The sequence below is a fragment of the Scyliorhinus torazame genome, chromosome 2 (assembly GCF_047496885.1).
Source record: "Scyliorhinus torazame isolate Kashiwa2021f chromosome 2, sScyTor2.1, whole genome shotgun sequence".
Classification (NCBI taxonomy): Eukaryota; Metazoa; Chordata; class Chondrichthyes; order Carcharhiniformes; family Scyliorhinidae; genus Scyliorhinus; species Scyliorhinus torazame.
The window spans coordinates 331,011,462-331,035,998 of record NC_092708.1 but is presented as its reverse complement, the minus strand read 5'-3'; the positions used below and the strand labels follow the sequence as shown (position 1 = coordinate 331,035,998).

At 52.9% G+C, this 24,537-nt stretch overlaps 1 protein-coding gene across 2 annotated transcripts in view; it reads right to left on the bottom strand.

Moving 5' to 3' along the window:
• Positions 1-24,537, bottom strand: part of LOC140401865 (uncharacterized) — a 180,980-nt gene that overhangs the window by 95,300 nt on the left and 61,143 nt on the right. Inside the window, exon 1 of one of the 2 annotated variants that reach the window (XM_072489825.1) lies at positions 7,031-7,145. The exons of the other annotated variant lie outside the window; for it this stretch is intronic. The gene's annotated coding sequence lies outside the window, so the exon portion shown is untranslated. Of the gene's footprint in view, positions 1-7,030; positions 7,146-24,537 lie in introns of those variants that run through there. 2 annotated transcript variants of the gene reach the window in all.

Sequence of the window (24,537 nt, the reverse complement as noted above, 5' to 3'; positions counted from 1 at the left end):
CATCCAATAGTCCATGTAAAAGTTAAATAACTTCCTTATGCATTCACTTAGTGCCTGTCCTGTTGGAGCTGTCGCCTTTCCTCATGAAGCTCCACAGTGTTACTCCAGTGGCTGATCCACAGCTGCTGGAAGACTGCTGACTTTAAGTGGGAGAGACTGCAGATATCCCTCCAGGACACTCTGAAACAGCTCTGGGCCCAGAAGGCCTGGCGTTTTGGCCTGCTGAAAGGGATCGGATCTGTGCCCTATGTCAATTTGGAGCCGCACTCCTCCATGCTCCTTGACAATGACGCCAGGCTCTCTGGAAGGCCTGTCAATGCACCAGGCATTTCTGCATGCAGGCCCATCACCCTTTTTCTGTACTCTGCCCTATTACTATCACCTGAGTCCTCTGAAGCAGCACTTGTACAATCTGGCCTGCTGGGAAACTGGGATCAGTGCCATCCTTTCCCCTTGCCCTGGCTGCAGCTTACTCATGCCTGGTGACTCACCATATGCAGATCTCTCCTCTCAGCTACTCTGTAACTTTTGCACAGTGACAGTATCTGAGCTAATAGACTTAGATTTTGATTTATTGTCACATGTACCAAGGTACAGTGAGAAGTATTGTTCTATGCACGGTCCAGGCAGATCGTTCCATACATGTAAAACGTAGGATATACGATAAATACACAATGTAAATACATAGACATAGACAACGAGTGAAGCATACAGAGTTTAGTGCTATTCAGTAGAGAAGATACAAAGATCAGTTCAGTTCAGTCTATAAGAGAGTCAACCAGGAGTCTGGTAACAGCAGGGAAGAAGCTGTTTTTGAATCTGTTAGTGTGTGTTCTCAGACTTTTGTATCTCCTGCCCGATGGAAGAGGTTGGAAGAGAGAATAACCTGTGTGGGAGGGGTCTTTGATAATGCTGCCCGCTTTCCCAAGGCAATGGGAGGTGTAGACAGAGTCAATGGATGGGAGGTGGGTTTTGTGTGATGGACGGTCTTGGGCTGAGCAGTTGCCATAGCAGGCTTTGATGCAGATAGTAGGTCCGAATGCCAGACCGAGTGACGGTGTTACCTCCTCTTCCGCTCCTCTTGTATTTCAGCCTCCTACACCAAAGCATGACCATGTGGCATCCAAAAGGAGAAGGACACAAGGATTAGGTTGTGATCAGAAAAGGTGGGGGAATGTCAGAGGTGAATACTTACACCATCTGCAACTTGTAGATCAGAAGAGATTGTAGGGTGTGAAGAGATAGAATAGGAAAATACCTTCATCCTCTACGGTAGCAACCTCTCCACTGGCCACACCCACATCCCTGGTCACTGTAATGATGGTCAGCACCATCTCTTCCATGGGGGTGAGGACATACAGCCATGCCTGCGCCTCGTGGGAAGTGCTCTTGCATCTGACTATGGGTCACCTGGTCCTCATCAGACATGGAGTGTGTCAGTGAATGTGGTTCAATTTGTTTGGGCAATGTGTGTGTCATGGTTAAATAGCTGGCAGGTGTACACAAGCTGTGAGATGTGAGTGTGAAGCTTGTAACAATGCTAAATATGTGAGGATGGTGTGAGCCAATGAATGTGAGTTGATCAAGTTGTTGGTTGGTGAATGAAGGAAGTGTAGTGATTGGAGCAGTGTGTGAGGCCCCTGGCTCCTTTAGAAGGATATGGTATGTGAAGATGTATTCTCTAGCCTTAACCACATATGGAAAGTCATTGAACTTGTTGTTGCATAATATCCAAGTACCTGGAGCTAGATAACAGTCTTTGATGGCTGTCTTGTCTCACTATATTTGCAGTGTCTGTCTGGAGTGCTGCTTGGCCTCCTGAGGGCAAGAGGAAGTCCCTATTCACATGTACACCTCCTGTAGCAAGGCCTCCAGTGCTGCTCTGGAGAATGATGGAGCATGCTGCTGGCCTGTTGAGCAATGTCCACTCTTCTTTCTGTTCATAAAGCCTTCTTTAACTCATTCCAGGAGCTACCAAAGCCAGAATGCACCTCTTAAAGACAAGAAGTGCGAGCCCTTCTGGAACTTGAGCCACTTGCTGAGGCGGGAGTGTGCTCAGCTCTAGACTTCACAATCATTTAAATTAGCAGACAGCCTGAAGTTTGTGTGCTGCCTACATTGTCACAAACTAACACAGATTACTCACATGTTAGCACCCCTGCATCCAATTACAGGCCTTATCCAATTTTCTCCCCTTAATTATGACGCCTTTCACATCAGCAGAATCTCCCATAGAATTTACAGTGTAGAAGGAGGCCATTCCACCCATCGAGTCTGCACCAGCCCTTGGAAAGAGCACCCTACTTAAGCTCACGCCTCCACCTTATCCCCATAACCCAGTCACCCCACCTAACCCTTTTTGGACAGTAAGAGGCAATTTAGCATGGCCGATCCACCTAACCTGCACATCTTTGGACGGTGGGAGGAAACTGAAGTGCCTGGAGGACACCCACGCAGACACGGGGCGAACACATACTCCGCACAGCCAGTGAACCAAGCCGGGATTCGAAACTGGGCTGTGAAGCAACTGTGCTAACCACTGTGCTACCTTGTCGCATTAGCCAATGAAATGCTTTTGCAATTAAGTCATGACAGTAATATGGGCAAATAACATGAAATTGCTACATAAAATACTTGCAATTCCTCAATAAAAGGGACCCATTAACCCAAGCATGCAGCTTAGGTGTTAGTCATACATCTGGGATGTATTACAAGTAACGCTCAAGCTGTCAAAATCAGAGGTGGGGCCGAGAGTCCCAGAGAAGATACGGCTCCCCTTGCGATTGCTTGCTCGGGCTGCTGTCTTTATTGGCCTGAGCATTTCAGAGTTTTCTTCTGTTCACTGTATGGGACCTCGCAGTTCTGAGCTACATCTCAATTTACTTGTTTCAAAGCGAAATCAGAGAGGAATGTAACTAATTGATGTCAGACAGATTTAAAAAACCATCACTCCAATGAATAAAATACTTGTAACTTTGCTTCACAAAACACCCCGTTACTATAAAAAGACCTTCAGGATAGAATATATCCTAGAATAAAACTGAACACAATCCTGCATATTCGAGAAGAATGAAGTAACCCTGGAGATTTAACAGTCAAACAAACAATGTAAAGTGGTCAATGCCGAGACCTCTTTTTGGCAACAGCTGCTAAGTGCTATAGTACAAAATGCTGTAAATAAAAATTACTGTGAAGCATTCACTGCTTCCTGAGCTTTAAATCTCAATTTCCTATTAATGGCTCGCGAGTTCAAAAGATGTTTGTGTATGCACATGACTTGGTGTTCTATAGCCGCATGCTGAAATAGGATCCAACTTTTCAATTACTCTGAAAGAAACAGTGATCAGAATATAAGCTGCTTTTTGCCCTTGCATTTCGTTCGCATTTACAATGCAAAATGATAAATTAGCACGGATTAACGTGTCTTCGCTCCAATAAGTAAAGCATTACACTTAACAAGCTTTTGGAAAAAGTTAACTTTTCACAGAAGTACTGGGACAAGTTATGTCTGGGTGATACCAGAAAGCTCAAACGAGGTTGTATATTTTTGCTGACAAAACCTTCTCCAGTTATATGCACAAAATTCACTGCACACACAAACATTTCATCCATCATTGTGTGTGCGAGACACGAACCATATGGACCACATACACTCATGTAATTTGGCCAAGACAACACTTGCCCAGTTATCTATTACAAAGTCTGTGATGCTCCATTCAGCAACCCACTAGTGAACTCTGGAAGTTAAATATTTTGTACAAGGATTGATTCAAGTGTATGGGTGGAATTTTCACAAAATGTATCACAGTGTCAGGCTCTGGCTGAAAACGAGGGTGTTTCTCACCAGAAACACAGCTGAGTTTTCAGCCCAGATTTTCTGGCACACAGCAGAGAATCTGGGGGCCAAGGGCCTGATAGAGCCGGCGATGTCAGCTCCTCAGAGATCGGGGTGCCAGGTTTAAAGGGTGACTGGATCTGCATTTAAAATACATTCCCCCAGCACCACTACAGACACAGAGGAACACTCCCACAAGCTATGGGGTGAACATCCTCAGCACGGGAATATCAGGGGCAATCTCCCCCCCCCCCCCCCCCCACTGTCATCGGGGCTCTCCCCTCTCCCCCCCACCACAAGGGGAACCCCGCCCCAATGGAGGAGGGCTACACCCCTGACTTTACCCACGTGGCTCCCTGGTAGAACCGACATGCCACTTCCCCTGGCAGGGCCAACCTGGCATTGCCCTCTGGCAGAGCCCACATGGCAGTGCCCTAGCATTGCTCACTTGGCACTTCACCCTGGCAGTGCATATTTGGCACTGTCATCTGGCAGTGCCCAATTGACAGTGACCTGGCAGGGTGCCAGGGGCAATGTCCAGCCTTGGCCCGCAACTCGGGGTCTCCAGGCACCTCCGCGTGATCATCACGACTGATTTTCGCTTTTGATATACTTGCGCCGGCGTGACATCACCGCCAGGGGAGAGGACCCATTGTGGCAGAAGCTGCGGCGCTAAACCATTTAAGTACATTTAAGTTTATTCAAATGAATTATAGAAGGGGAAGCAGATCGCATCATTGGTGGAGTGTGGGGAAGATCTCACCGGCACAAATCCCGAATTGGCCCTCTCGTGAGATTTAGTGGCCATAATGGGATTTGCACCCGCTGCAAACGGGGCCGTTAGATCCCGCCCTGTATATTTTCCTGCCTAGCCTATTCACTCGATTCTGTAAGAGAATCAGCAGCAAAAAGCTGCATTTACATGTCACCTTTGGTGTAGCGAAACGTCCTAAGGTGCTTCACAGGAGCGTAATCAGACAGAAATTGACATCAAGCCAAAGGTGGAGGCATTAGGACGGGTAACTCGAAGCTTGGTATGAAAGCCCAAGGACCATTTTAAAAGCTGAGGGAGAGGCGAAGAAGTTGTGGTTTTTGGAGGGCCAGAGAATGTTACAGAAGTTGGGAAGGCGGAGGCAATGGAGGGATTGGAACGCGAGGATGAGAGTTTTGCGTGGAGTTGTTGGCGGACTGGGAGCAATGTTGGGCAGCAAGCACAGATGTAATGGGTGAGCCAGGCTTTGTGCAGGTTAGGATATGGGCAGTAAAGTTTTTGAATAAATTTCTGGAAGGTTAAAAATGGGAGGCCTGCCAGGAAAGTATTGCAATAGTCGATGCTGGAAGTAACTAAAGCATGGATTTGGGTGTCAAGCGCAGATAAACTGAAGCAGAAGTGGATACAGGCAATGTTCTCGAAGGGGAAGCAGATGGATTTTGAGATGTGGAGGACAGGCATTAGGAAACTCTGGTCGGAGTCAATTAGGACGCTGAGGTTATGAACACTCTGGCTCAGTCTGAGACAGTGGCCAGGGAGGGGGATGGAATCAATGATGAGGAAACATGATTTGTGGTGAGGACTGAAGGCTTTGGACTTTCCAATGTTTATTCAGAGGAAATTGCTGCTCATCCTGTACTGGACACTAGTGAAAAATCTGACAACACAGAAGTGGAAAGACAGATATGTAAAATCATGTTACGTGCACTTGGTGAGTGGAGTTCACAAGCGGTACTGCTTTATTAAATAGTTGCTGTGAAGTAACATGAATGGCATGGGACAACCTGTGTTTTCCAGGTCACTACTGGCTGACTGTTGTTGAGTTGTGTGAAGCAGTTGCTTACTTTCTACATTGTGAGACGGAACATGATTGCTGAAGGAGTGCATTCGATAACTTTCAAGCATTCTGATATTGCTTCACTTTTTACACCAAATAGTTAACGTGGCTGTTTGAGTTGTCATATTTTTTCTGGCGCACACCATAATTAAACTCTGTTCAATCTGAAGTTACTCTCCTTGATCTAAACTCATATCCATTTATATGGAGCACATTATTCTATATTGGCATGGCTGGGATTCTCTGTCGCGAGTCCGCCCCGCCCCGTTACTGCTGCAAGTGAGAACAGAGAATTTGGCACTCAGCCCAAACACTCATTCGCTGCAGAGAGACCGGATAATCCCGCTGGCGTGAACGGACAGAGAATCCCGTCCCATATATATCAAACACGCACTAAGTTTCATAAAGTATTTCTAGAAAACATTTTGCAAAATACAAGTAACTCCAAAGTTGTTATTAATTCAGGCAGTGTACTGTTAAACTTTACTTTGCCTCACTTGTTTATCAGTTAACACTCAGCTGCTTACAATCCAAGTTATATAATGCCTAATATCCTTTCATTCGTGTTTGGCCCTATTGCTCCTCACTTGTGCACAGTTTGCAGTCGAGATAAAGAATACCTTCCGTATGAAATGCTAGTTTACATTACTTCCCCTTCAATTTTGCAATGAACAGGAGATTGTTTCTGTGTACGCCGGTGTGCATATTTTGTATCATTTGGGATCACCCGGAACTTGACATTTATTCTTCTCCCCTCAATTAATTCAGCGGAAACAAACCTCTACTTAAATCAAGCCGAGGAAAATACAGATTAAATTTGCTTTCACAAGCAAAGCAACATTTTAATGGCAGATTTTCCACTGTTTGGAAATTCTGACCTTGTGTGTTTCGTACACAGCGTGGTAATCCAAACCACAGTGGACATGCCTGAAGTTCTTGCCCTTCAGATATGCAGGAGCTTAATCTTCTACTTTACAACTGTCATGACCAAACGCCGCTTGCTTTTCTTTTATTATTGCTTCAGCCCAGTGTTTCTGAGTCAAGTTTCCTTGGCAAAAATACAAAAAAACAATCCAGAAGTGATATTCTGACCCTGATCACATCTTAATAAGTACCAGACCAACCTCTCAGTTGTGTCTTTGGGATACTAATGAACACATTCAGAAAGATTGTTTCAGCACGTACGTTTAACAACAAATGCCCTAATAGAAGTATACGTCCCTCTAGTTTTTCTTCAACAGGATGGTCTTACTGAATAACAAACAAATCTGTGATTAAGATTTTCAACTTGAGATACTCAAACCTTCTTCTACTGCAGACTGCACTAACTTAGCATATAAGGGTAAAGAGCAATCCTGAAACTTACCGGATGATCTTGCACAGTTCAAGACCAGGGAATCTTAAGAATTTGTAGAAACTAGCCTTGAAGTGAGCGAGCCCCTGATCGTCTGCCTGACTGCTGCTCTCTGCCAGTGTATGAGTGACAACTGAGGGAAGGTTTTTTTCTGAAACTAGTTTCGTCTATGTAAGGATTAAGGAGGCGGGCCATCAGAGTTAAATTTCACTGGGTCTCTTCTAACCTAGCTGTCTAACCAAAACTAAAGCAGTGTCGTCAAGGCACACTGAAATTGAAACCCACAGTTTTAAAGCAACAACTGGACTGCTGCATTTAGACCAAGGCTGAGCCATCAAAGATCCCTTTATTCCCACATTTAGTCACAGTAGTTTCAGAATAATTCAGAATCATCGATCTAAACTGTTCTTTACTAGATCTTGCATAGCAAACTTTTTTCCCCCCTCAGAACAATATCAACTTGCATTTATATGCCCTGTAAAAAGAGTGACAGAAATGGATTTGCAAGGATACAATCCCTAAAATGGATGATGTGCCAGTGAAGGAGATATTTGAAGGGGTGACCTAAAGATTGATCAAAGAGGTATGTTTTATGAAATGTCTTCGAGAAGGAGTTCAGGGAGGTGGTGAGTCAAAGAGGTTTAGGCTGGGCACATTGCTGGAGGACAGACGAGGAGGGAAGAGCTGACATAAAGAAACCAAGGTTTATTCAGGACTCCAGCAGAGGTGTGTTATGGCCCAGGGCGTACCAGCAGAATAGAAGTAGTGATGAGAGTGAAAGCAGTGGGCCAGTAGGATAGTGAAATTGAGGGAGCAAGGGGACAGTCAAAGGTAAATCTAGTTATCGGGAAAGATTGAACTTGGTCTATTTTCTCTCGAAACAAGAAGCCGGAGAGTTGACCTAATAGCGGTCTTTAAAATTATGAAGGGGTTTGATAGGAGAAACTGAGCAAACATGTTTCTACTTCTGAAGGAATCCAAAACTATGACCCATAAACATAAGATAGTTACTAATAAATTCAATAAGGAGTTCAGGAGAAATGTTTTCAGCTGGGAAATATTTCAAATATAAATTTAGATTACCCGATTCTTTTTTTCTAATTAACGGGCAATTTAGCGTGGCCAATCCACCTACCCTGCACATCATTTTGGGTTGTGGGGGTGAGACCCACACAGACACGGGGAGAATGTGAAAACTCCACATGGACAGTGACACAAGGCCAGGATCGAACCCAGGACCTCGGTGCCATGAGGCAGCAGAGCTAACCGCTGCACCACCGTGCTGCCCTGTTCGAATATAAACTTAATGCCACACGGAGTAATTGAAGTGAGAAAAGTAGATGCATTTAAGGAAAATGTTATAAGTGCATAAGGGAGAAAGGAGTAAGAGGATATGCTGATCGGTTAAGGTGAAGTAGGATGGGAGGAGGCCTGTGTTGAGCACAAACACCGATTAGGCCAGGTGAACTGAATGACCTGTTTCTGGTTGCAGGTTCTGTGTGATTCTATATAAATCCATAGGATCAGTGAAGGTGAGGGAGTTACCACAGGGAACAGCTTTACTGAAGTGAGGAAAGACAAGAGGCGGAATTCTCCGTTCCAGTGGCTAAGTGCCAGTGTGCCGGTGCCAACGGAGAATCTGCGGGTGGATCACGACGGGAAAATCGGTGCGAACCCTCAGCGATTCCGGTACCGGTGAGGGGCTAGCACCGCCGCCGCATGAAACACCCGCAGATCGCGCAGAAAACGGCCAGAGCATCGCCTGGCCCCGGGCCGCGCATGCGCAGGGCTGACGGCCTGCACCTGTCGCGCCGGAAAACATGGCGCCGGCCGTGCTGGAAGGCGTGTCAACAGCCGCGCGTCCCGATGATGCTGATTTGGAGGGGGCGGAGCATCGCGAACAGCCGTCAAATCGACTCCTGTCCTGGGTCCTGCGTCGGAACCCATTCTCTGCTCGATCGTCGATTCCGATTTCAGCGTCGGCCGAATGGAGAATCCCGCCCAAGATTGGAATAAGCAATAGGAATTTGAAGACATGATTACATGAATCACAGTGTAGACGGTGCCTCATGATGACATGGGATAGAGGGCGGGACAGAAGGGGAGAAGCAAAGAAACCTACCACATAAAAAGAGTAGCAGCATTTTTGTATTTCTTCTCATAGAATCCTAAATGCAACTATACTCGAAACGAGTATAAACTTGCATAAAGTTACAGATTTCTCCTGACTTATAGTGGTCAGTTTTGAAGAGCAGATTACACAGCTTCACTTTCATACTTCAATGCTCCCTTACTGCTTTATTTCATTAATTTTCTAATATAGAGAAAGGCAAACATTCATTTTAATCTCGTACACAGAAATTTAAAAATTCCTTTTAACAAAAACAATAGAGCGAATAATCCTGATTTTATTTCCCCACCCCTACCTCACCCTGCCTCCACCACCACCACCAACCCCCCACCCCCCAGGGCCCAGGAAGAACTGGGTGTGCGATGGGTTAAAATAGGGGCAGGATAATCACCTCCCCATTCTCAGTGGACCTTGGCCAGCCTTAGTGTTAACTCTTGGTTTTTAGCAGGCAGAAGAGAGCGTTAGTAATTTTCAAAAGCCAGGCCCTTTGGTGTCAAATATTTCCTTAACCGAAGATCACATGATTTGAGCTCAGTGCTCAGGAGAGCTGCCATAATCAGATCTAGATTCAGGATAACAATACTTTACCATTTTTAATGCTGCCAGTGTGTGCTAGGAAAAGCAAGGGAACTCTTCTGGACCTCAAAGGAATCACTGGGTGCCCCCTGCCATTGGCTTGTCTTCCCCTTATCTTTCTCACCATGTTGGTGCAGAAGAATTTAGAACAGACTTTCCTGCCCTTTTCCACTGTGGAATGTTTAGATCACCAGACATAAAGATCGGGGGAAAATGATTGCTAAAAGCTCAAAGAGTAAATTGTTTCTGTTATAATGGGTGGGATTCTCCGTTGGCTGATGCCGATATCACGAAACGCGATTGGGTGGAGAATAGGTTCCAACCCCAAAATCGCAGCGAGTGCCGATTTGACGCCAAATCGCAATTCTCCGCCACCTTGACAGTGGCGTCAATGCGTTCCGGACGCATGTACAGTAAACACCGTTTGCATGGCACTCGCGAGTTTGACCGGGTATTCTCCAGGACCGCCGCGATTGTCCACCCCCCCGATGGGCCGAGTTCCCGCCGGCGCAGTTCACTTGTGTTTTAAAAATCGTGAAATCCGAATCATGTCTGTTGGGGGACAGAGAGGAGGTGGGACCCAGAGAGGCACAACCATGGGTTGCTGGGCCGGACACTGGCCGGGCTGGCTGGGGTGGGGGAGCCCTGCCACGGCCGGGTGAGGGGGGGAGTGACAGGGGAACCAGCTTAAAGGCCGGGGTGACCACCCACGTGAATGTCGCGGGCCACCATTGCTGCGGCATGAAGGCAGCCATCTTGCTGCACACCCCATGGACCACCCACCTTGGCTCCTGGTATTGCAGAGTGACACCGGCCATATGGGTGCCCCCCCCCCACCCCCACATCCAACCCTCCGGCATCGACCCACCCACCCGGTTGCCACCCACCGGCGGTCCACCCAGGGAAATGCCTACTGTAGTCCCTAAGGGGCACCGGGCAGGGGCGGCGCCCGCCGATAGTATTCCTGGCAACAGGGACAGGCACTAAGGCCAGAGGCCCCTCTGGTGCATGGCACCAATGGGGCCAGTGGTGTGGAGATGGGGGGGGGGGCTGCGGGGGCAGAGCACGCAGTGCCAACCGGGGCCACTATGTAGTCTGTTGGACCTGGTTGGGCACGGGGGTGGGGGGTACGCACCATGCTAACATATTGGTCATTCACCCCCTGCAGACAATGGATATTGGAATTCAACCAGCAATGATGGCCTTCCAGCTAGTCGCCGCAACCCTGTCGGATGTCCTGTGGCTGTACAGAGTGAAGCTGTTCGAGGAGGAGGAGGAAGCTGCAGCAGCGGAGCATACAGCAGCGGAGCCTGCAGCAGTGGAGCGTGCAGCAACAGAGCGTACAGCAACGGAGCGTGCAGCAGCGGAGCGTGCAGCAGTGGAGTGGACAGCAGCGGAGCATACAGCAGCGGAGCGTGCAGCAGCGGAGCGTGCAGCAGTGGAGTGGACAGCAGCGGAGCGTGCAGCAGCGGAGTGGACAGCAGCGGAGCATACAGCAACGGAGCGTGCAGCAGTGGAGCGTACAGCAGCGGAGTGGACAGCAGCGGAGAGTGCAGCAGTGGACCATGCAGCAGCGGAGCGTACAGCAGCGGAGCGTACAGCAGCGGAGCCTACAGCAGCGGAGCGTACAGCAGCGGAGCATGCAGCAGCGGAGCGTACAGCAGCGGAGCGTGCAGCAGCAGAGCATGCAGCAGCGGAGCATGCAGCAGCGGAGCGTACAGCAGCGGAGCGTACAGCAGCAGAGCATGCAGCAGCGGAGCATGCAGCAGCGGAGCGTGCAGCAGCGGAGCGTACAGCAGCGGAGCATGCAGCAGCGGAGCGTGCAGCAGCGGAGCGTGCAGCAGCGGAGCATGCAGCAGCGGAGCGTGCAGCAGCGGAGCGTACAGCAGCGGAGCGTACAGCAGCGGAGCGTACAGCAGTAGAGCGTGCAGCAGTGGAGCGTACAGCAGCGGAGCGTACAGCAGCGGAGCGTACAGCAGCAGAGCATGCAGCAGCGGAGCATGCAGCAGCGGAGCGTGCAGCAGCGGAGCGTACAGCAGTGGAGCGTACAGCAGCAGAGCATGCAGCAGCGGAGCATGCAGCAGCGGAGCGTGCAGCAGCGGAGCGTACAGCAGCGGAGCGTACAGCAGCAGAGCGTACAGCAGTAGAGCGTGCAGCAGTGGAGCGTTCAGCAGCGGAGCATGCAGCAGCGGAGCGTACAGCAGCGGAGCGTACAGTAGCGGAGCGTGCAGCAGAGGAGCGTACAGCAGCGGAGCGTACAGCAACGGAGCGTGCAGCAGAGGAGCGTACAGCAGCGGAGCGTACAGCAGCGGAGCGTACAGTAGCGGAGCGTGCAGCAGAGGAGCGTACAGCAGCGGAGCGTACAGCAGCGGAGCGTACAGCAGTAGAGCGTGCAGCAGTGGAGCGTTCAGCAGCGGAGCATGCAGCAGCGGAGCGTACAGCAGCGGAGCGTACAGTAGCGGAGCGTGCAGCAGAGGAGCGTACAGCAGTAGAGCGTGCAGCAGTGGAGCATGCAGCAGCGGAGCGTACAGCAGCGGAGCGTACAGTAGCGGAGCGTGCAGCAGTAGAGCGTACAGCAGCGGAGCGTACAGTAGTGGAGCGTGCAGCAGCGGAGCGTACAGCAGCGGAGCGTACAGCAGCGGAGCGTACAGCAGCGGAGCGTACAGTAGCGGAGCGTACAGCAGCGGAGCGTACAGCAGCGGAGTGTGCAGCAGCGGAGCGTACAGCAGCGGAGCGTACAGCAGTGGAGTGTGCAGCAGCGGAGCGTACAGCAGCAGAGCTACAACGACGCCCATACAGCAACCAGGAGAGTGATCGAGCAGTGCTTCGGCCTCCTGTAGATGTGGATCAGGTGTCTGGTTCGCTCCTGAGGAGCCCTCCAGTATTATGCTGAGTGGGTCGCCCACATCATGGCGGAGGAGGAGGAGAAAGGCCAGGCCTCATCTGACTAGGAGGATGTGAGGGAGGGGGAGGATGGGCAGGACATGGAGCCCAGCCAGGCAAGGGAGGCTGGATGATGTGTGCGCCAAGGCCAATATGCACGGTACGCTCTGATCGCCTCCAGGTTCACCAACTGGTGGCGGGGGGGGGGGGCACTGGCCAGGGGCACGGACACCACATCCCACCCCCATATACCCTCTCGCACCCCCGATGCCCCCCTCACCTGCAACCCCCTCTGTGATACGTACCTGTCGCACTATGGGGTGTGGGCCTTGGGTTGGCAGTAACCCTGGCTCTGGTCCATGGGCTGGAGGATGAAGAAAACCCGCTCTGCAATGAACTCTGGTGCTCCACATCACATGACCATGTCTGACTCTGCCCACGGTCGCACTTTCCACCGTCCACCTGGGTGGTCCCTGCAAGCGAACCGGCCATTCCATCACACGGTCCCATCGAATCCCTGGGGTGACGGTGGTGGGGATGGCAGGGGGGGCAGGGAGGGTGTTGAGCCCAGGCCACCCATAACGTCCACCCACTCCTCCCCTCTGGCCAGCCAAGACTAGCCCACCCCTCACACCCATCTGACAGAACACCGAGGCAGGTTGTAACAGTCTGGACAGGTATTTAATGTGGCAACATTTATACAGATTTGTGCCCTCGCCCCTATAGCTAAACTGTGCCCTGCACGCATGCCAGCTGAACTAGTGTCTAACTTCCTGGCCTTACAGGTGCTAATGCTACATCTAGGTGGATCCCCAGACGGTACAGCAGGAGTGGAGGCGGCCCGCTGTGACTCCCGCACTGCGACCTGGGTCTCTGCTGGCGGTCGTCTTCTGTGGTGCCTGGGCCTGAATGGGTCTGGCTGCTGCTCGGGCATCCCAGGTGACGTAGTACCACCCTGTTGTGCCCGCTGCCCACTAGATGCACCAGGGAGAGGAGGGGGGAGTCGAGTTGCTGCGGTGCTCTGGCACCCCCCCTGTGGGTGTCATCGGTACGGGCCCCATCATCTCCTCCTCCCTTGGGCCCTGTGCTACTCCATGGGACGGGGGTGCGAGTGGAGCCATCCCCTGAGGTCCCCCACCACCTGGCGCTGTCAATCTTGGAGGTCCGCTCTCGTCAGGACCAGAGTCAGCATCCTCGCGGCCATGGAGCACAGGGAGTAGACCATCCCCGTCTGGGACTGCGCCACATCTCGCTGCGACTGTGCCACCACCTTCTTGGTTTGTGTCACATCAGTCAGTGACTGTGCCATCTCCCTCTTGGACTGGGCCACCTGCCCCTGCGTCTGCGCCATGTCGGCTAGCACCTGGGCAATGTCGCTGACGTTCCCAGCCATGGCTTGCTGTGACTGGGCCATGCTCAGGAGCGCCTCTGCAGTTTCCAGGTAGCTCTGGTGCAACCCAGTCCTGGGCCTCAGCCAGCGCCTGCACAGAATGCCCAAGACCTTGGACATGCTGATCCATAACCAAAACTGTTGCCCCAAATACCTTCACCGCGGACACCACCCGTGCGATGTTCACCTGGGAGGCAGGCGTTGCCGGCATCACCATCTGCTCCTGCACGTGGTTCGACTCCACCAACTGCACCTGCAGGTACCGGATACTCACCGACAACACATGTTGTCCCGGGCTCTGCGACTGCAAATCCACAATCGATGGGACTATCCGTTCCAGAAGCCCGAAACCTGTCTGGAAGTCAGCTAATCCCTGAGGTTGGCCAGCCCTCCAACCGCCCGCCCCCTCGGGTGTTCCGATCTCCACCTGCTGTCCCGGGTCAGCTGTGTGGTGCGCACCGGATAGTGTCCCAGGAGCCTCTTCACTGAAGTGCCCAATCGAGGTGAGTGACTCTGGGTTGGTGGAGGGTGTTGGAGATAGCTGTGACGGGAAATGAGTGTCATTCTCAGACTTGAGCTCCGAGGTCTCCTGCGTCTTGGTGGAAGGCTGGCATCGAGCTCCTCTCAACGTCCGTGCTTGGATCACGGGTGAGGGTGGCGTTGGAGTGACGGTGGTGTAGGAGTGAGGCTGGTGTAGGGGTGAGGGTGGTGCAGGGGTGAGGGCGGTGCGGAGGTGAAGGTGATGGGGGGGGTGGTGTTGGGGGACTGTGGGTAGGGGTGAGCATGGTGTAGGGGTGAGGGTGATGGGGCTGGTGTTGGGGGGTGCGGGTGAGGGTGAGGATGGTGTGGGGGTGAGGGTGGTGTGGGCTGGTGTTGGGGGGTGTGGGTGAGGGTGGCGATGCTGTGGGGGTGAGGGTGGTTGGGGGTGATGTTCGGGGAGTGTGGGTAGGGGTGAGGATGGTGTGGGAGAGAGGGTGGTGTGGGAGTGAGGGTGGTGTGGGGGTGAGGGAGGTGTGGAGGTGAGGGTGGTGTAGGGGTGAGGGCGGTGTGGGGGTGATGTCGGGGGAGTGTGGGTAGGGGTGACGATGTTGCCAGGGTGAGGGTGGTGGGGGGTGGTGTTGGGGGAGTGTGGGTAGGGGTGAGGATGGTGTGGGGGTGAGGGTGGTGTGGGAGTGAGGGTGGTGTGGAGGTGAGGGAGGTGTGGAGGTGAGGGTGGTGTAGGGGTGAGGGCGGTGTGGGGGTCAGAGTGGTGGGAGGTGAGGGTGGTGGGGGTGGTGTTGGGGGTGTGTGGGTGGGGGCGGTGTGGAGGTGAGGGTGGAGGGGGGTGAGGGTGGTGTGGGGGTGATGTTGGGGGAGTATGGGTAGGGGTGACAATGTTGCCGGGGTGAGGGTGGTGGGGAGTGATGTTCGGGGAGTGTGGGTAGGGGTGAGAATGGTGTGGGGGTGAGGGTGGTGTGGGAGTGAGGGTGGTGTGGGGGTGAGGGTGGTGTCGGGGTGAGAGCGGTGTGGGGGTGAGAGTGGTAGGGTGTGAGGGTGGTGGGGATGGTGTTGAGCGCGTGTGGGTGGGGGCGGTGTGGACGTGAGGGTGGAGGGGGGTGAGGGTGGTGGGGGTGGAGTTGGGTGTGTGTGGGTGAGGGTGGGGATGGTGTAGGGGTGGTGTTGGGGGTGTGGGTGAGGGCGGTGTGGAGGTGAGGGTGGAGGGGGGTGAGGGTGGTGGGGTGGTGTTGGGTGAGTGTGGGTGAGGGTGGGGATGGTGTAGGGGTGGTGTTGGGGGGTGTGGGTGAGGGTGAGGATGGTGTGGGGGTGGTGTTGGTGTGTGTGGGTGAGGATGGTGTGGAGGTGGGGTGGTGTAGGGGTGAGGGTGGTGGGTGGGTTGTGTTGAGTGTGGTGTTGGGGGAGTGTGCGTAAGAGTGAGGATGGTGTGGGGGTGAGGATGATGTGGGGGTGAGGATGGTGTGGGGGTGAAGATGATGTGGGGGTGAGGATGGTGTGGGGGTGAGGATCGTGTGGGGGTGAGGATCGTGTGGGGGTGAAGATGATGTGGGGGGTGAGGATGGTGTGGGGGTGAAGATGGTGTGGGGGTGAGGGTGGTGTGGGGGTGGGCGTGGTGTGTTGCTGTTGGGGGAGTGTGCGTAGGGGTGAGGATGGTGTGGGGGTGAGAGTGGTGTGGGGGTTGTGTTGGGGGGTGGGTTGTGGGTATGGGTGAGGATGGTGTGGGGGTGGCGTTGGGGGGGTGGTGTTGGTGGAGTGTGGGTAGGGGTGAGGGTGGTGTAGGGGTGAGGGTGGTGTGGGGGTGAGGGTGGTGTGGGGGTGTGGGTGGTGTGGGGGTGAGGGTGGTGTGGGGGCGAGGATGGTGCGGGGGTTGTGTTGGGGGTTGTGGGTAGGGGTGGCGATGGTGTGGGGGTGAGGGTGGTGTGGGGGTGAGGGTGGTGTGAGGGTGGTGTGGGGGTGAGAGTGGTGTGGGGGTGGTGTTGGGGGAGTGTGGGTGAGGGTGAGGATGGCGTGGTGGTGAGGATGGTGTGGGGGTGAGGGTAGTGTGTGGGTGAGGAAGGTGTGGGGGTGGTGTTGGGGGAGTGTGGGTGAGGGTGAGGATGGCGTGGGGGTGAGGGTGGTGTGGGGCTAAGGGTGGTGTGGGGGTGAGGGTGGTGAGGGGGTGAGGATGGCGTGGTGGTGAGGATGGTGTGGGGGTGGGGGTAGTGTGTGGGTGAGGACGGTGTGGGGGTGGTGTTGGGGGAATGTGGGTGAGGGTGAGGATGGCATGGGGGTGCGGGTGGTGTGGGGCTAAGGGTGGTGTGGGGGTGAGGGTGGTGTGGGGGTAAGGGTGGTGTTGGGGTGAGGGTGGTGTGGGGGTGAGTGTGGTGTGGGGGTGAGGATGGTGTGGGGGTGATGGTGGTGTGGGGATGAGGGTGGTATGGGGGTGAGGGTGGTGTCGGGGTGTGGATGGTGTGGGGGTGAAGGTGGTGTGGGGGTGAGGGTGGTGTGGGGGTGAGGGTGGTGTGGGGGTGAGGGTGGGGTGGGGGTGAGGGTGGTATGGGGGTGAGGGTGGTGTCGGGGTGAGGATGGTGTGGGGGTGAGGGTGGTGTGGGGGTGAGGATGGTGTGGGGGTGAGGGTGATATGGGGGTGAGGGTGGTGTGGGGGTGGTGTTGGGAGAGTGTGGGTAGGGGTGAGGGTGGTGTGGGGGTGAGGGTTGTGTGGGGGAGGTGTTGGGGGAGTGTGGGTAGGGGTGAGGGTGGTGTGGGGTTGAGGGTGGTGTGGGGGTGGTGTTGGGGGAGTGTGGGTAGGTGTATGGGTAGTGTGGGGGTGAGGATGGTGTGGTGGTGAGGGTGGTGTGGGTGTGATGGTGGTGTGGGGGTGAGGGTGGTGTGGGGGTGGTGTTGGGGGAGCGTGGTTAGGTGTGGGGGTGGTGTGGGGCTGAGTGTGGTGTGGGGGTGAGGGTGGTGTGGGGGTGAGGGTGGTGTGGGATTGAGGGTGGTGTGGGGGTGAGGGTGGTGTGGGGATGAGGGTGGTATGGGGGTGGGGATGGTGTGGGGGTGAGGGTTGTGTGGGGTTGAGGGTGGTGTGGGGGTGAGGGTGGTGTGGGGGTGGGGATGGTGTGGGATTGAGGGTGGTGTGGGGGTGAGGGTGGTGTGGGATTGAGGGTGGTGTGGGGGTGAGTTGGTGTGGGGGTGAGGAAGATGTGGGGGTGGTGTTGGGGGAGTGTGGGTAGGGGTGAGGGTGGTGTGGGGGTGAGGGTGGTGTGGGGGTGGTGTTGGGGGAGTGTGGGTAGGGTTGACGGTGGTGTGGGGGTGAGGGTGGTGTGGGGGTGAGAATGGTGTGGGGGTGAGGGTGGTGTGGTGGTGAGGGTGGTGTGGGGGTGAGGGCGGTGTGGGGGTGGTGTTGGGGGAGTGTGGGTGAGGATGGCGTGGGGGTGAGGATGGTGTGGGGGTGAGGGTGGTGTGGGGGTGAGGAAGTTGTGGGGGTGGTGTTGGGGGAGTGTGGGTGAGGGTGAAATGGCGTGTGGGTGAGGGTGGTGTGGGGCTAAGTGTGGTGTGGGGGTGAGGGTGGTGTGGGGGTGAGGGTGGTGTTGGGGTGAGGGTGGTGTGGATTGGGGATGGTGTGGGGGTGAGGGTGGTGTGGGGGTGAGGGTGGTATGGGGGTGTGGGTGGTGTCGGGGTGAGGATGGTGTGGGGTGAAGGTGGTGTGGGGGTGAGGGTGGTGTGGGGGTGAGGGTGGTGTGGGGGTGAGGATGGTGTGGGGCTGAGGGTGGGGTGGGGGTGAGGGTGGTATGGGGGTGAGGGTGGTGTCGGGGTGAGGGTGGTGTGGGGGTGAGGGTGGTGTGTGGGTGAGGGTGATGTGGGGGTGAGGGTGGTGTGGGGTTGGTGTTGTGGGAGTGTGGGTAGGGGTGAAGGTGGTGTGGGGGTGAGGGTTGTGTGGGGGTGGTGTTGGGGGAGTGTGGGTAGGGTTGACGGTGGCGTGGGGGTGAGGGTGGTGTGGGGGTGAGAATGGTGTGGTGATGAGGGTGTTGTTGGGGTGAGGGTGGTGTGGGGGTGAGGGTGGTGTGGGGGTGAGGGTGGTGTGGGGGTGGTGTTGGGGGAGTGTGGTTAGGTGTGTGGGTGGTGTGGGGGTGAGGGTGGTGTGGGGGTGAGGGTGGTGTGGGGGTGACGGTGGTGTGGGGGTGAGGGTGGTGTGGGGGTGGTGTTGGGGGAGTGTGGTTAGGTGTGAGGGTGGTGTGGGGGTGAGGGTGGTGTGGGATTGAGGGTGGTGTGGGGGTGAGGGTGGCATGGGGGTGGTTTTGGGGGAGTGTGGGTAGGGGTGAGGGTGGTGGGGTGAGGGTGGTGTGGGGGTGGTGTTGGGGGAGTGTGGTTAGGTGTGAGGGTGGTGTGGTGGTGAGGGTGGTGTGGGGGTGAGGGTGGTGTGGGGGTTGTGTTGGGGGAGTGTGGTTAGGTGTGAGGGTGAGGGTGGTGTGGGGGTGAGGGTGGTGTGGGATTGAGGGTGGTGTGGGGGTGACGGTGGTGTGGGGGTGAGGGTGGTGTTGGGGGAGTGTGGTTAGGTGTGTGGGTGGTGTGGGGGTGAGGGTGGTGTGGGGGTTGTGTTGGGGGTGAGGGTGGTGTTGGGGGTGAGGGTGGTGTGGGGGTGAGGGTGGTGTGGGGGTGAGGGTGGTGTAGGATTGAGGGTGGTGTGGGGGTGGTGCTGTGGGTGGGGGGGGGGTTGACACGTGTCACGCGGAACAGCAACACAGCAGGATCTCACTTCCTCGCACGCAGCTGAACTCCACCCCGGCAACCTCCCTTTCCCCCAGGCCGCTGACCACATCCAGAGCTCTCTGTTCTTCCATGTTGAGGGACGGTGTCCGGCGGTCCCCCTTCTCCCGCTCTCAGCGGTTGTGGGCAGCCTTCCCCTGAGGTTGGGGGTGAGAGTGGGGGGCGGCAAACAGGAAACGACAATGTTAGACAGTCTGACGCATGCAGCCCAAGGGTCGGTAGCTGGTGGCCTCATTGGCCAGAGCACCCAGCCATGGCAGCCGGAATGGGTGCTGGCATGTGGTGCAGGATGTGGGTTCTACCTCCCTCCAGGTGGGGGGGGGGGGGTGGTTACGAATGTCTGGGACGTGGGCTAGTGCCAGGGGCACAGTGCTGCTTACACACGCTGGCTGCCCTCAGGGTGTTTGTGCAGTTTTTTCCGGCACTACTGGCCGGTACTGGTGGTGTTGCCCACGGCGCTCACCGTCTCTGCTACCCGCGCCTAGAAACGCCGAATGGTGGCGGCTGGCAGCCTCGTTCCCGGGCCAAGGTACAGGGTCACCGCCCTCTGCTCCACCACATCCAGGAAGGTCTCCAGCTCGGCGTCCTTGAAACATGCGGCAGCGCGTCTTGATGCCATCTTGTTGGCTGAGATGGTCTGTGTTGGGAGTGCAGTGTGTAACCGGGCTGCAGCTTGTCAGCCTCCTGAGTGTCAAGTGCGAAAGCGGCGAACCCCGCACTCTTTCCCCATTGGAATCCATTGTGTTCCACGTGACGTTGGTGCTAGCCTCTCAACAGTAGCTGAATCGGTCCAGGTGCAGCGCCAGTTCTGCTGTCGTAGAACTCCACAAACTCTGCACCGTTGTCAGCACTTAGTCTCAGAAATGGAGAATCCTGCTCAATATCTTTATTAGAACTGAATGTAACATGACTGCCCCCAGCCTGCATGGGCCGAGATCACATGGCTATGGCAAGCCAGGTAGAACCTTTAGTACACGATTGCATTTCAATCCCAGACATTCCCCTTTTCATAAAAAATAAAAGACGAATTTGCACCATCATGTGTAACCGTGAGTTACCCAAGTTATCCACTCCCCAAAATGAAAAAAAGTGAATTGACCAGTTATAACTGTGCACTGGGGCTGTTAAATCCCAGTTGATTGCAGTTAGTGCTTGCAGCTATCCTGTAGATTAGAGGCTGGTTGATCCCCAGGTAGCATGTGGCCTTACTTGCAAGGGCTTCATTTATTTTTAGTAGATTCCTGCAGCTCTGAACATTTCTGTCTTCCTTTTTCAGTGATTGTGGCTTCTCTTCAGGTCTTCAAAAGTCAATCTCAACTCCACTTCTAACACCATGTAATGACCTTAAAGAGTACATTGCTTCTGGGACAACTATTCAACCTGAATGTAACATGGCTGCCCCCAGCCTGTGCCTCATGGAAAAGGTCACATGACCACAGCAAGCCAGGTAGGACCTCTAGTAAATGATTGTGTTTCAATCCCAAACAGATATGGCTTGCTGATTCTCCATCCCCTCCAGGTTGTCCCGGGATTTCTGATGAATGGTGGAACTTGGCCTATGACTGCAGTCAATTTCGACCCTTTCAAGAAATTGTGGGATACATGAAATTACTATGCAGAACCGACCAACGTGTCTATTCTCCAGATAAGAATCATTCCATTCATCTGTTCCATTCCCACATTCTCTTCCATTTTGCTTCAAAAACGATCTGATCTTAAATGTCGATTAGGGCTCTGCTTCAATTACGAACTCTGGTAATGCAATATTTCTCCTGCGCTCTGTCCAAATCTCCTCCAGTTAATCATACATCCACATTCCCTTGTTCTGGACTTCTATTTTGGAAACAGTTTCTATCTACTCTGCTCCATTCGTTGATGATTGTAATCATCTCTATCAAATCAACAGTTCATATCCTCTGTTCTATCAAATCAGTCCCAGCCATTCAAGTTTTTATTTGGACTTAATAACAATAATAATAATCTTTTATTTTCACAAGTATGAAGTTACTGTGAAAAGCCCCTAGTCGCCACATTCCGACGCTTGTTCGGGGAGGCCGGTACAGGAATTGAACCCTCGCTGCTGGCCTTGCTCTGCTTTACAAACCAGTTGTCTAGCCCCCTGTGCAGACTTGTGTTACATCATATCAGCAAACAGCAAGCCTGCAACATGAAGATTTGTCCTCAAGATCGATACACGCATCACTGAACCTGAAGCCCTTTCACCTTATTGAACAAGCATCAGGGAAACATTATATATTCTGATAATATCCTGCCATGAACATTATGTGCGAGTCTTGGAGCTTCCTTGATGGCTATGCAGCTCATTGCTTTTTAAGTAGCAAGTTTCAATTGTGTACTAACAGTCTTGAATCACATGTAATAGGTCAAACTGGAGGTTATTCTTCTTTCATTTATTTTCCGTGTTCCTATCTTGGACACAGCCATTGCACGCTGTTCCTAAGTCACGTGTCTGTGAAAGCCCCAATCAAAGGCAGTGTACACTCCCATGTACCTTCTGCACTGTAAATTCTGTGATCTATGATCTTTGGCATCTGTCAGGGAAGGCATGGCCATACCCACGGACGTGCCTCAATCTGTGCTGCTGCCAGAAATGTACTTGTCGAACTGGATGGGTCATTTGCATCACAAGAAGCGCAGCAAGGTTACAAACACAGGTCTATAGCTTCAGGGTAAGAAGTTTGTCAGTGTGATGGGTGAAAGCTACAAAGTATATAGAGTATACATTCTATAAACAGGATCACTTTGATCCCTGATTGAAATGTATTCTACATGTATTTATTTTCTCGTGTGAGTTTAAGATTACTTTGATTACTAAATAGACAACAGTAAGGTTGGGGTAAGAATTCTTTTTGTCGGAAAGCAGTAGATGCCATTAACTGAAGTAATCGACAGTCAACGTTATCCTTCAGTTTGCATGTCAGTGTTATCTGCTGTTTTGCTGTTGCCATAGCTTGGCTGCCTTATGACTCGCAAGACAATGGTTTGCACTCTGTGTTAAACATCACCTCGAGGGGCTCAGGAGCCCCTCTCTGGTCTGCAGAGGGCTGAGAAGCAGCAGGACTTGTTGGCCTGTTTTCTCTGGGCCATCTTCTCAGCCAGCTGAACTGTCTGTTTATTTTTGTCTCTTCCAATGCTCCTCCAAAAGGTCAGCCTCAAGGTGTCAGTGCCTGTCTCCCAGTTGTCAGTGCCTGTGTCCACCATCTCTATAACTCACTTGCAGGTGTCCTTATAGCGGAGGTAAAGACACCTAGCCAGTCATGGCCCAATGGTCGGAAGGTCTTTAGATATACAGTCATCATCCATCTGAAGAAGGTGGTCGAGCCAGTGCAGATATCATTGCTTTACCAATGAATATGTACTAATTGAATTCACACACATCAGGACCTCTGAATTGGTGACATTGTCCTGCCAAGAGATGCCGAGGGTATGTTTAACACAGGAAAGATGGAAACTATTAGGCCTTTTCTTCTGCCTGGCATAAGTGATCTGGGGGAGGTGGCGACATAGCGGTAATCCAGCGTAATGTAGTAAGCCAAAGAACCCGTATAATACTCTGGGGAGAGCAGATTGTGGAATTGGAATTCAATAAAAATCTGGAATTGAAAGTCCAATGATGACCATGGAACCATTGTCGATTGTTGTAAAAATCCATCTGGTTTACTAACATCCATCAGGGAATTAAATCTGCCATCCTTACCTGTTGTGACTCCAGAACCACAGCAATGTGGTTGACTCTTAAATGCCCTCTGAAATAGCCAAGCAAGTCGCTCAGTTGTATCAAACCACTAAAGAGTCAAAAAGGAGCAAAATCAGATTGACCACCCAGCATCAATCTAGGCACTGGGAACGACAATGGGCCCATCCTTACGAACATCTGGGGGCTTGTGCTAAAATTGGAAGAGCTTCTCACAGACTGATCAAGCAAGACACTACCATCCCTGATTATGAATCAGTACTCCTCTATGTCAAATACCACTTGGAGGGTGGCAAGAGTTTAGAATGTAATCTGAATGAGGACTTCAATGTCCATCACCAAGAGCAGCTCGGTAGCACCACCACAGACTGAGCTAAAGGACATAGCTGCTAGACTGGGCGACTGACATGTGGTAAGGAACCAACAAGAGGGAAAAACATACTTGACCTCATCCTTACCAACCTGTCTGTCACAGAAGCATCTGTCCATGACAATGTCGGTAGGACTGACCACTGCAAAGTCCTTGTGGAGACAAAGTTCCATCTTCGCATTGAGGATCTATCGTGTTGTGTGGCACTGCCAGCATGCTAAATGGGATAGATATTGAACAGATCTAGCAACTCAAGACTGAGCAACCATAAAGTATGCAGGTCATCAGCAGCAGCAGAATTGTACTCAACCATAATATGCAACCTCATGGCCTGGCACATCCCCCACTCTACCATTATCACATGGCCAGGGGATCGACCCTGGCTCAGTGAAGAGTGCAGGAGGACATGCCGGGAGCATCATCAGGCATACCTGAAAATGAGGTGTTAACCTGGTGAAACTACAACACAGGACCACTTGCATAGCAAACAACAAAAGCAGCAATTGATAGAGCTGAGCAATCCCACAACCAACCGATTAGATCTAAGCTCTGCTGTCCTGCCACATCCAGTCGTGAATGGTGGTGAATAATTAAACAACTCATTGGGGGAGGAGACTCCACAAATAGCCCCATCCTCAATGATGGAGGAGCTCGGCACATATGTGCAAAAGACAAGGCTGAAGAATTCACAACAATCTTTTGCCAGAATTGCTGAATGGATGATCCACCTCTGCCTCCTCCAGAAGTCCCAGGCATCACAGATGTAAGTCTTCAGCCAATACGATTCACTCCATGTGGCATCATGAAGCAGCTGAAGGCTCTGGATACTGCAAAGGCTATGAGCCCTGACAATATCCCGGCAATAGTAATGAAGACTTGTGCTCTAGAACTAGCCGTTTGGGTTCCGCCAAGGTCACTCAGCCCTGACCTCAGCCTTGGTTCAAACATAGACAAAAGAGCTGAACTCCAGAGGTGAGAGTGACTGCCCTTGACATCAGGGCAACATTTGATCGAGTATGGCATCAAGGAGCCCTAGCACAAATGGAGTCAATGAGAATCAAGGCGAAAAGGCTTCACTGGTTGGAGTCAAATCTACCAAAGTAGAAGGTGGTTGTGATTGTTGGAGGCCAGTTATCTCAGTTCCAGGACATCACTGCAGGAGTTCCTCAAGGCAGTGTCTCAATCACCTTCAGCTACTTCATCCATGACCTTC